Genomic DNA, 13,269 nt, shown 5'->3' with positions numbered 1-13,269 from the left:
TTATCTTGAACTTGATTGATTGCCCTGTGTTACTCTGTTTGCCTGATGTTTCGCCCCCTGCCTGTTTTTGACTGCTGATTTGGATTGTTAATAAATGGTTCACGCTTACATCCATCTGCCTATGTCATGTGATGATCTAAAAAAAAAGGTTTTAGAGACAAATGCAATAAAAGTCCACATTCAGAGATATAATTTTGATTGTTTCATTGTTAACATGATGTATACAGTCATAAAGAGAAACCCAAACTTTCATTCTCCACACATATCCATGGATTTATACCACAGCTCTGTTTAAAGCTCAATTCTAATTGGTTGGAAGGTGTTGATTGCTTTTCTATAACAGCAGCTCTGACAACAGCACAGCTGCAAATTACAGATTTAGATTAATATACTCCTTCTAATGCATTATCGGTTCTAAGAGCTATTTCACAGGAACTTGTATAATAACAGAAGCTCCACATAAACATAAATAATTTTAAGTGTGCACTTATTGAAATGGTGAGGTTTTCTGTAAGGAGATGTTTATTTAACATTTATGGAAGGAGTCTCCAGTGTCAGAGCTTTGTATCACTCAGATGTAAAGCTGTAACGTTAAGTTTTCTGACACAGGAAAGGGTTCAACTTTGAGGTTTCTTTTTTCTTGTCTTATTAACTTCAAGAGACAAAAAAGAGAAGATGGTGATGGAACGATTTTTAATAAATGCTATGACCTGGAATGAACTTGTTTTCAGAGTAGTGTAACTATAAATGGATAAAAAAAAGTATGATGTTGTTCTTTAATAAATTAAAAATTGTAATTGTTGTCAAAGTGCTGTGGTGTAAGAGGAATTAGTAACTCTAGTAACTCTACATCATCACACCATCTGACACTGCTTGTTTTCTTGTAACGGCACACCCCCAAGCGTTTTCTTCTTTACATATGATAAATGTGCCATGAGAAAATCTTCCTGTATCAGGAAGGATGGATAGTGTTGGGGAGAGAAAAGGTGTGTGTGTGTGGGGGTGTGTGTGTGTGTGTGTGTGTGTGTGTAGTTAGGGGTGAGCCGTGTTATCAGACAATTTCATTTAGTTGTCAGTTAACAGAGGAGGTGACGTGTAATTAGTTCAGGCTCTCTGAACGAGGTGCCTGCGGGGGCTCACTGCAGGGAGAGACAGACAGGAAGTCCCAGAGGATGAACTCTATCTAGACACAACATGATTCTCTGAGACAGAATGGAGAAGTAAAATGTGAGAGAGGATTTTACCGTCTCTTTGCTGAATGTCCTAGTTTTCGCTCTCATCTCTCGTCCTCCAGTAAACTGTCTCATCTCGTTCTCGTCTTCTCAGGCTGTATATTGTCTTTATCGCCGATCAATACGAGTCGGTTTCAGTGTTTACTTATTCAGTCTCTCTGTCTGTCTCTTTCTCTTAACTCTTGTCTGCTGGGAAGGCATCAGTGCTGCTTCAGAGAACCGGAGAACTCTTTAAATAACTGATTTGTAGTGTGGGAGCTTCCTAATGAAGGGAAATTTCAAAATGAACAAGAACTATGGACGACTTTTATCATCCAAAACCTATCACTGTCTAAATGCATTCAAAATGAGAAACTATGTATACAATATATTTACAATACTGTGCAGATGTCTTTTTTAAAGGACCCTTTCATTAGTTTATAACATCCAGTGATTTTTATAATATCCAGTGCTTCAGAGAATTTTTTGGATGCTGTTAAAGAATTGGAGATATTAATTAAGAGATCAAAATATCTTTGAGGATGTCTGGTGTAATCTACAGAAACAGAAGCAAGTGAGACAGACCAAGTCTCCAGAGGAACTGTGGCAGGTTTTTCAGTATGCAGGATAAAAATTCCCAGCTTGATTTCTTATAAAACTACGTGATGATGTACTGAAGAAATTTGCCTGGTCTTTTACGGAGGCCCTGCCAAGCTGTAAGTGTGCAAGCACTCTGATTAGGCTTATAGAGGCTGTTTGTAGGAACTCAGTTTTCCTCCAAGCTACCAAATAATACAGCAATAAACATGGCATCATATGGTTTAACCTGCCATCAGACCGGGGAGGTGGACGTTAAAAGCGTTTATCCTTCAGCTTACAAATACACCAATGATGAGTTGTCTAAAAGCTGCACTAAATCCATAATTCTGCATTATAATCTTAAAAATAAACAGGATTTTTTTTTTGTCAAAAAAAAAAAAGCTTTTGAAAAATTGGCTCTAGAGACAACAGTCATAACTTTGCTTAATAAACCAGCATTTTTGACCAACTTAGGTTTATTTTGGCTTAATGAAGAAATATGCAGGATGTGAATGTAGGGTCAGTATTTACTTGATTTTTTTTTAACATAAATCTGCTTCTGAATTGGGTCTGTACTGCATTATAAAATGCAATAATAATTAGTCACTGGTTCCATCCTGACCTGGCTGTGTGGAGTTTTCGATGTTCTCATCATGTCTGTGTGTATTTCCTCCGGGCTTTCTGGTTTCCTCCCACTGTCCAAAGACACAATGCTAGGTGGACTGAATACACTAAATTGTCCCTAGGTGTGTGTGTGTGTGTGTGTGTGTGTGTGCGCATGTGTGTGTGTGTGTGGTGTGCATAGTGTCCTGTGGTGTCTTATTTGTATACCTCACTCCAAGTGTTCCTGGGATAGACTCTGGATCCACCATGACCCTGACCAACATTAAGCAGTTACTGAAGATGAATGAATGAATATATACCATTTTTTTTTTATTTTGAGCTTAAAATGAGCTCAAAGTACTTTATTTTGAGCTCAAAGTACTTTACATACCAAACACGATATTTATGATTCAGCACATTAAAAAAAAAAGTAAATCACTAGTGAATTAACTATACTATCCTTTTTAATGTTCTCTAGAACTCTACTGCAGTTTAATTCCTGCAGTGTGACTGATTTTCAGGGCTTAATGGTACACATCAGCTGAATGAAGTGCTCATGATGGGGTATACTGTTTCAGGAGATCAGCAAGCTACACCAGAGCTTTACCCATTCAGAGCTTTAAATGTCATGAGCAGGACTTTGTAGTGAACGCCCAACTTTAATAAGCAGCTAGTGTAGCCTGCCTAAGACTGGTGTAATGAGCTCTGACTTTCTTTTCAAGCCTGCTGCCTTCTGTACATACTGTAGCTTTACTTAAAGAGGGAAGAGAGCAGCAACACGCTACAGCAATCCAATCTGGAGATAAATCTAGAGATTTTTGCCCTGCACCATCTTAGGGCCATATTCTTTGTTAACTTGAGCTGATTCTAAATGTGATTTGATGCAGATCTGTAACATGGATCAGTTCCTGTACTGTGCAGAAAGGCACCTGGCTGGTTCTGCTGTGTGGACCTGGATTAAATGTAGCACTATGTTTGGCCCTAATCTGGTGCCGTGTACATCTGTTAGTGTTTTCTCTTCACATCACCAATTCACTGTTGCAGTGTTTCAGTTTTCTTGAGAACCTCTTGCTTTTCTTTCCCTCTCTCTCTCTCTGTCTCTCTGTATGAACTGATCTGAAGCGAGCAGTCTAAAGGCGATGCAGATATTTCACTCTTTTATGCGACTCTTAAATCACTGTCCGAGCTCACAGCAGGAGACTGATTACACCAGTCTGAGGAACAGAGGATAGAAACAATGGAAGGGGAGGGATGAAACAACTCTATAGTCTGTCATTGTTTCATGCGTGTGTGTGTGTGTGTGTGTGTGTGTGTGTTTTGGGGGGGGGGGAGGGGGGGGGGGGTGACTAGAGAGAGATGGAGTCAGTGAGCTGTGACCGGGAGTGAGAACTCTGTCCTGATGTAAAACATAAGATGAAGAGCCTTATGATGGCTTTTAGTCTGCCTGTTTACACACACAAACATATACACACAAACGCACACACACACACACACATTTGTCTTACTATCCTTGTGAGGATCTTCTACTCACATCATTATTAATGCAGCTAATTCATCTATTAAAGCTAACCTTAACCTTAACCTCAGTAAATAAAGGAGACATTTTGGTTCTTTTCATTTTTTTTAAAAATAAAAGCTGCAGTTTTTTTTAGGAATACAGTTTTCCTCGTGCGCACCAGCTAAAAGTACCAACAAGGTCAAAATTGTCAGATATTCCTGTCCTTGGTCCCCACAAAGATATAAAACCATGCCTACACACACACACACACACAGACACACACACACATTCCACCTCCACTCTGATGCTGGGTGATGTGTGTGTATGTGTGTGTGTGTGTTTGTGTGCATGTTTGGGTGTGTGTTTGGGTGTATGTGTCCAATGTATGATGTCATCGTACTGATTTACACAGCTTAATTTTCATGAATCAGCAAAACCCACAATGCACATTTATTGACCTAAATGTCACTAACCTAAAATGACCTAAAACACACAGACTCTATTTGAGTATACACACACACACCACAGAGACTCTGTATACACACACACACACACACACACACACAGACCACGTCTTTATTGGACATTTCTTGGTGGTAAAATGGAAGGGAGTGTCTGTGTGGGACAGATGGATGTGTGAGCTAGTGCTGGTTAGTACTGGATTTGTGTTTTTTGCGCTGGTCCTGTATCAATATCGACTGATGATTTGAAAGAAAACATTTCTCTCTCTGCTTTTCTTTCAGAACGGTTCTGGTGCCCATTTTCCAACAGTTTCTGAATATTGTCTGTCACTCAACCTTGTCCCCTCCCTTAAGACTTCACGTGTTCACAGAACTCAGGCGACTGGAAGTTGTATGCTAAAAGGCAAGATGTGTGCATTGTGACCCATTTAGCCATATAAATATTTCAACTCATTTCCACATCACTTGTGTGAGCTTAAGCTTTAAATAATCAAATAATCAATATGTGTCTTATTGACACCAGCCGCAGTTCAGGTTCAGCAGCGGTCTCAAAAGAGTAGCCCATCTTTTCTCCTCAAGACTTTTCTTTTCATGCTGTGTGAGTGGCTCTGTCACCTATTTGCCATTAAAAACATATTCAAACATAATCTGGTCCATAAAATATATAATAATATATAAAATATTACAGTACTCTGTGATAGCTTAAAGTATATCACAGCACTTTTGAATTGTCAATTCTGATTGGTCAAAAGTAGTTCCGGCTACGAGGCAAATCATCTCTATAGTAACAGCTAATTCACAGGGATGTGTATCGTATAAATGGATTAATAAAAACATTGATATGGTGAAATATTCTGTCAGGAGATGTTTATTTAGCAGTTCTTGAAGGAGTCAGGACTTTGTAACAGAAGTAAACCTCTAATTTTAACCACAGATTAGTTGCATTTTTGGTTTCTCTGTAACAAGTGACAAGCTGTGGGTTTTTTTTTCTGTTTCATTAACTTCAAGAGAGAGAAAAAAGAAAGACTAGAGAGAGAATGACAATTTATAGCTCCATTAACATCAGTATAACATGAATAATAACAACATCTAACTTCCTGGAACTAATAGGATGCTCCACAGCATTAAATGTAACTATAAATGGATAAAATATTTGACGTATCAATCTTTGATAAGTAGAAAATTATAATCATTTGCAAATTGCTGTGGTATAAGAGGAATAAAACACTTTACGATGTGATGTTATAGGAAAATAATCAACTTTATTGTGATAACAGTGACTTTGTGTCTGGCCTCATCACAGCACCCTATTGTTTATTAATTTTATATAACAGCATGTCATGAGTATTTCATTCCCTACGCACCAAAGTTATGCCTTCATCTTGTATATATAATCAAAGTAATCATTCAGTTTTTCTTAACTACTTTGATTGTTCTCCGTGCGATTGAAGATGGAATAGAATGGCGCCCCCTGTAGTTGACACTCTGTGTTTAGGACTCGCTCTATCAGGAAACTGGTTTTAATACTAAATAGATAAGTTTAGATAAGCTGAGTTTGGTAATGATGTGTTCTCTTGTGTTCAGTGACTGTGCTCTCTACAGTCATGATTGTATTAGTGAATGCCGATACAAAAATAACTCTGTGTGTGTGTTATGGGGGCTGAAAGGAGGTGAGAATTATATGCTGGGTCACTGGAGACATGCTGAAGAAATGAGAAAGCAGCAGGACATCCATCTTCACTGGAGTGTGTTGATGTGGGATCATTGTAATGTAAAAGATGAAATCTTGTTATAGAGCTGAGAGTTGGGACGCTTTTGGGAATGCCGAATGATGTCGGAGTGCCACCAGTCACTCAGAGTTCGGAGAAATGAAAATGTCGACGTGATACATGTGCCAGAAAAGATCACAATTTCTTTATAAGATTCAGTTATACACTATAAGACCAAAAGTATCTGGACACCTGACCACCACACTTATGTAACTTGTTGAACATTGCATTCCAGATTTATTCCCCCTTTGCTGTTATAATAAGCTCCACTCTTCTGGGAAGCTTTCCACTAGATGTTGGAGCGTGGCTGTGGGGATTTGTGTTCATTCAGCTACAAGAGCATTAGTGAGATCAGGCGCTGATGTTGAATGAGGAGGTCTGGGGTTCAGTCAGTGTTCCAGTTCATCCCAAAGGTGTTCAGTGGGGTTGAGGTCAGGGCTCTGTGCAGGACAGTCGAGTTCTTCAACTCCAACCTTCACATACCATGTCGTCATGGCGCTCGCTGTGTGCACAGAGGCATTGTCATGCTGGAACAGGTTTGGGTCTCTTAGTTCCAGCGAAGGGAAACTGTATTGCTACAGCATACAAAGACATTCTATACAATAGTTTGCTTCTAACTTTGTGAGCCCCAGCGGCCTACTGGATAAGACACTGGCCTCCTAAACCAAGGGTTGTGGACTTAAGTCCTATCTTCACCACCAGCATTGTGGATGACCCCACACACCCCCCTCACACACTCTTCACCCTCCTGCCATCTGGCAAACGGTACCGAAGCATTCGGGCCCTCACGACCAGACTGTGCAACAGTTTCTTCCCCCAAGCCATCAGACTCCTCAATACTCAGAAACTGGACTGAAAGAACACACACACACACACACACACACACACAACTGTGCATCCTCTATCCTCTTTGCAATTTTTTGCACATTACATTATGCCTCTATAAATATTTATTATAGTGTACATAGGCTGCTACTTCTTATGTTTACACTATTTCAGCAACTTATATTGTACTCTTTGCACTATTGTCACTGGATTCGCTTTCTAATAGAACTGTGTACTGGTCGGCGCTGCACTGGGACTTACTGTGTCCATTGTGTATCCCAGTAGTCATTGTACTGTCTTGTGCTGTCTGCACATGTTTGCACTTGTGCACTTTATGTAAATTTATGTAGTCCGTTGTAGTTCTGTGTTGTTCTGTGTTTGTCTTATGTAGCACCTTGGTCCCGGAGAAACGTTGCTTCATTTCACTATGTACTAACTGGCTGTATATGGCTGAAATGACAATAAACTCCACTTGACTTGACTTATGGTGACAGTTTGGAGAAGAACCACATATGGGTTTAATTTATGAGACAACTGATTATTTACACACACAGGTATGGCACTAGGAGGCTGTGGTTAATGTTTACTGTCACTGCGCTATTCATGTACACTGCCAGTCAAAAGATTTTGAAATTTTAAGAAACTGTTTTAAGTGGAATAATGTAGAATTAGTAAACATAAATAAGAAATAAGTATAAGTGAACTACGAAATGTTTTATTTTATTGGAAAAAAAAACTAGATTTTTCTGAAAACCCTGATCTGGATCACTCTAATTAAACACTTTTTTATTTATTAAATTATTTTTTTAAAAGCTTTTTTACTTATCTATTTGCCAATAGTGAATAATCTTTAAAATAACATAACATAAAATAAACTTATCATGATTTAAGTTTGCATAAATAACTTGCTTATTCAGTGTGTGATGCAAACATCCAGATCCAGAGGACAAAAAACCACGAAACTCATCCAGCTGCAGGAGTTTTAGCTCTATCACAGACGAGAGAGAACGTGTGCCTTTTTTATTCCAGATGTTATCTCTGAGAAACCAATCAAACACTTCATAATCAATCATCATCTGTGTGCAGCCTCCTGTTTAACTGCTATCTGCTTCCTACGTTCTTCTCAGCACTTCCTGCAGTTTCACACTTCTCAGGTTCTTCTCAGCACTCGTATTGACACCTCCTCGAATTCTCACTCCTGTGTCCTTCAGTCTGTGACCCGGAAATCAATCAGAGTCCTCCATCATTAAGGACGTATCGATTCTTCGACTGTGCTTCAGAGAGTGTGTAGAGAAGAAGTTTCCAGAGCGAGGACACACAGCTACATCTTAATGCAGAACTCTTTTTAATGTAGTGTTTGATGTAAGGCCATGGTATAACTTCTAGCCATTCTTTCAATTTCATTCCATGTTGATGATACGCTGATTTATGATTAACAAAGGCGACAGGGAATGATGTCTGATTTCACAAAGTCTGAAAAAGATATTAATAATAATAACGACATCATTCAGATGAATAATTATTAATTAACAAACAGAGTGAGTGCTAATAAAACTTGAATCAAATGTTATTCACGTGTGTGTTCTGCTCTATACATCTGTCTGTGCAAAGTGTTTTATTTTTCTATAGTGCATGAATAATGTGTCGAAGGAACGAGTCTCTGAGGAACATGTGTGCGAGCAAAAGGTGTCTAAGAAGGTCTCTGTGAAATGCGAGCATGTCTCTGAGGAACTGGTCTCTGAGGAACATCCGTCTGAGGATTGTGTCTGAAGAATGGGTCTCTGAGGAACATACAGTATGTGGGAGGAACATGTATCCAAGCAACATGTGGCTGAAGAACAGATGAAGAACATCTCTAAGGAACAGGTGTCTGAGGAACATGTCTGTGAGGCATGTGTCTGAGGAACACATCTTTGAGGTATGTGGCTGAAGATCAGGTCTCTGAGGAACATGTGTCTGAGGAACATGCATCTGAGGAATGTCACTCTGAGGAACATCAGTACGAGTAACATGCATCTGAGGAACATCAGTCTGAGCAACATGCTTCTGAGGAAAAGGTTTCTAGGAAACTGGTTTCTGTGGAATGGGAGCAGATCTGTGAGGAACAGGTCTATGAGGAACATCAGTCTGAGGAATATCTGTCTGGGGAATGCGACACTTAGGAACAGGAACTGGTCTCTGTGGAATGGGAGCATGTCTTTAAGGAACAGCTTTCTGAGGAACATCAGTCTGAGGAACAGGTCTCTGAGGAATGGGTGTCTGAAGAGCAGATCTTTAAGGAACATGTGTCTGAGGAACATGTGTCTGAGGAACTTGTTTGAGGAACATGTGTCTGAGGTACAGGTATCTGAATAACAAGTGTCTGAGTAACATGTGTCTGAGGAACAGGTATCTGAGATACAAGTATCTGAGTAACATGTGTCTGAGTAACATGTGTCTGAAGTACAGGTGTCTGAGGAACAGGTGTCTGAGGAACAGGTGTCTGAGAAACATGTGTCTGAGGTACAGGTGTCTGAGTAACATGTGTCTGAGGTACAGGTTTCTGAGGAACAGGTGTCTGAGGAACATGTGTCTGAGGAACAGGTGTCTGAAGTACAGGTGTCTGAGAAACATGTGTCTGAGGTACAGGTGTCTGAAGTACAGGTGTCTGAGAAACATGTGTCTGAGGTACAGGTGTCTGAGTAACATGTGTCTGAGGTACAGGTGTCTGAGTAACATGTGTCTGAGGTACAGGTGTCTGAGGAACAGGTGTCTGAGGAACAGGTGTCTGAGAAACATGTGTCTGAGGTACAGGTGTCTGAAGTACAGGTGTCTGAGAAACATGTGTCTGAGGTACAGGTGTCTGAGTAACATGTGTCTGAGGTACAGGTGTCTGAGGAACAGGTGTCTGAGGAACAGGTGTCTGAGAAACATGTGTCTGAGGTACAGGTGTCTGAGTAACATGTGTCTGAGGTACAGGTGTCTGAGAAACATGTGTCTGAGGTACAGGTGTCTGAGGAACATGTGTCTGAGGAACATGTGTCTGAGGTACAGGTGTCTGAGGAACATGTGTCTGAGGAACATGTGTCTGAGAAACATGTGTCTGAGGTACAGGTGTCTGAGAAACATGTGTCTGAGGTACAGGTGTCTGAGGAACAGGTGTCTGAGGTACAGGTGTCTGGGAAACATGTGTCTGAGGTACAGGTGTCTGAGGAACATGTGTCTGAGGAACAGGTGTATGAGTAATGTGTTTGAGGAACATCAGTCTGAGGAACAGGTGTCTGAGGAATATCAGTCTGAGGAACATGTGTCTGAGGAATATCAGTCTGAGGAACATCAGTCTGAGGAACATGTGTCAGAGGAAAATGTCTGTGAGGAACAGGTCTTTGAGGAAAATGCTTCAAAAGAAGCGCTTTGTGAGCAACATCGGTCTGAGGAAGATCAGTCTAAGGAACAGGTCTCTGAAAAACATATTTCTAAAGAACATGTCACTTCCTCTCTTCTCTAACGTAGCAGAAGTGTCTCAGAATAACACGTCCTCTGTTCAGGTGGCCACTTTTGGCCTTTTTCAAATCCGTTTCTATAACAACAGTGAGAGCCATAAACAAGATTTAGACAAATGAGTCAGTTCGCTCAGGTGTGTGTGTGTGTGTGTGTGTGTGTGTGTGTGTGTGAGGGAACATCTAGCCAGGTGCATGTTATAAAAAGTCTTTATAATAAACAGAGTTGGTTGAATTTGTGGACAATTTCACTCCATTGCTTCATGTTGTAATATGCATGATGGTCATGATTTGAGAGAAATATGATTCAGATGTCTCTATTGGGCGAGCATCAGCTGTAATTATCCACAATGATCCTCTAAATCCTGATGTGGTTTGGAGGCAGATCCAGAGGACTGAACTTCGCCAACTTATTTGCATCCACTCACACAGACGCTCTGCCCACGCACGCTTTAACAGCGAGAAGTGCTGAGCAGTGGCAGGGGAGAGTGCACTCTCAGACCTCGTCTTAATGCACGATGACTCACCACCGCTTTCACGGCGTCCCGCTCTGCTCACACTCCAGCAGCCAAAATCACTGAGCTGTTTGTACGGTCCCTGCGTCTCAGACAGAAACACTCCAGGGCCGAGAACAGCGTAACGCTTCACTGAGCGCATGACGGCGCGGACCAGTTTTACAGAACAACCTGAGTAAGAGAGATGGAGAAAGATTGTGTGGTTTGGTGCTGTCTGTGGCTGGATTAGTGAAATAAGAAAACAAAACTTACTCAAAACTCTCAAAAAGCACAAAGAAACAAACAAATAAAAGAAAGTAAAAAAAAGTAAAAGAAAACTAATCAGATTGCCAATGAAATCTGATATCCTTTCTAAAATAAAAGGGATTTCTAAATGTTAAAAAAAACTTGAAAATGGCAAATAAACAAACAAACAAACAAACAAAATTATAATAAACTAACATGAAATTAAATCAAATTAAACAAAAATTAGAAAGATTGTTCTGAAATCTAAAATAATTTTTTAAAAATTCTGAAATGTGCAATTAATTGTTGAAACTAACATGAAAACTACAAACAAACAACAACAATAATAGTAATCTAACATGAAAATAAAAACTAAACAAAGTAAACAAAAACAAAATAAAAACTAGAACGACTCCTTTGAAAAAAGAATCATTTCTAAAATAAACACAGTGGGCCATTATTTGAACGAATTTAAACGAACATGAAAATTACAAACAAACAAACAAAAAATAATAAACTTGAAATCAAAAACTAAACAAAATCAAAGAAAGTTAAACAAAAACTAGAAAGATTGTCTGGAATTATAAAATAATTAGTAAAATAAAAAATCTAAGTCATAAGTTGTTTAAACTGACATGAAAACGACAAACAACAAACAAACAACAATAACAACAACAACAACAACAATAATCTACCATGATTACATGGTAGCTAAAGAAACATGAAAGCTAAAGAAAAACTGAACAAATCAAATCAAATAAAATAAAATAAAATAAAATGCTTGGTCATTAGTTGTTGAAACTAACATAAAAAAAAACACAAACAAACAACAACAATCTAACATGAAAAACAAAAACCTCTGAAATATCAGAAATTTCTAAAGTATAAATTATTTCTACAAAAAAAAAGACTTGTAAATGGTGACTGTTAGGAAGTCAGTGAAATGAGGTTGGAAGTGTTTTAGGGCATTTTCGACAGAAATTTAGACCCTGTTGTGGTTTTATAATGCCTCGTTTCTGATCCGCTTCAGCACGGTGGGCTGGGATTGGTTTTAAATGAACATGGGTGTGGAATGTGATTAGTTTAACTGGTCACTTTTTCACCCAAAGTAAGTTTGCTGAAGTTCAATGTACAATCATCATCCACATAAGTTTTTTATTCAACACTGGTGAGGCTAATGTAGCTGATAAGTCCATGTTTTCCATAAATATCTGCCTTAAGCCACATCCAGTTCTTTAGTAATAACTTTTGGTGACAGCCATTTTAGACAACCAAAATCTTTTCTCACTAATGTGCATACCCAGGAGCCCGTGGCTGCCCGTTAATGTGATGTATAATGTGCTTGTGTTTTTTGTTTTTAATGTAGCAATCCATTGTGTATTTGTCTGTACTGTTGTGTGTTATTCTGGCACATTGTGTTGTTTCTTAGTGTCCACCGTGGATGTTGTTAGCCCTGCCGGTTTCACTGGCTAGTCAGTTTCGTGGCTAACTATAGAGCCTATCTTTGTGTCATAAGTGTGTTTGCCAAAAACAGAGCAAGTGTAGTGTTTTTACAAAGCTTCCTGGTCAAGCTTCTTCCTCACTGACACTACAGTATGAGTATTTGTGCATGTATTTACAGAAAGGATTGTGGGTGAGAGAGACTTCCATGAGGTGTTAGCAAACATCAGGCCTCAAACCTTGGCTGACTGACTCCATGCGGATTAAGTGTAAAAGTGTGTTCGACTTTTCACAGTTCAGTTAGCTGCTTTTTGCGCTCTGAGCATGATGTACCTGGTTTTGGATAGTCAGGATAGTTTTAAAACATTTTCTAGGTGCTTTTTTTTTTTAACTCTTTTACTCTGTAGAACTGAGCTCCTTCACTGTTGCTTAAACAGGGTTTTGTCGCCACCTTGTGGTCAAACTGTGCAGCTACACGTTCTTCTATGAGGCTTCAGTAGCACCAGGACTGATAAATAATCCTCCTAGAACACTGTAATATTGTTTCTAAAGAAATAACACATATTAATATGGTAAATTATTTAATTATAAAATCATTTGCGACTATAATTCACAATTAAACAGCTCATTATAATGCTTTAAAAACAACTAGTAAGGCTAAATG

The sequence above is a fragment of the Pangasianodon hypophthalmus genome, chromosome 6, assembly GCF_027358585.1.
Source record: "Pangasianodon hypophthalmus isolate fPanHyp1 chromosome 6, fPanHyp1.pri, whole genome shotgun sequence".
Classification (NCBI taxonomy): domain Eukaryota; kingdom Metazoa; phylum Chordata; class Actinopteri; order Siluriformes; family Pangasiidae; genus Pangasianodon; species Pangasianodon hypophthalmus.
This window is presented reverse-complemented; position numbering follows the sequence as displayed.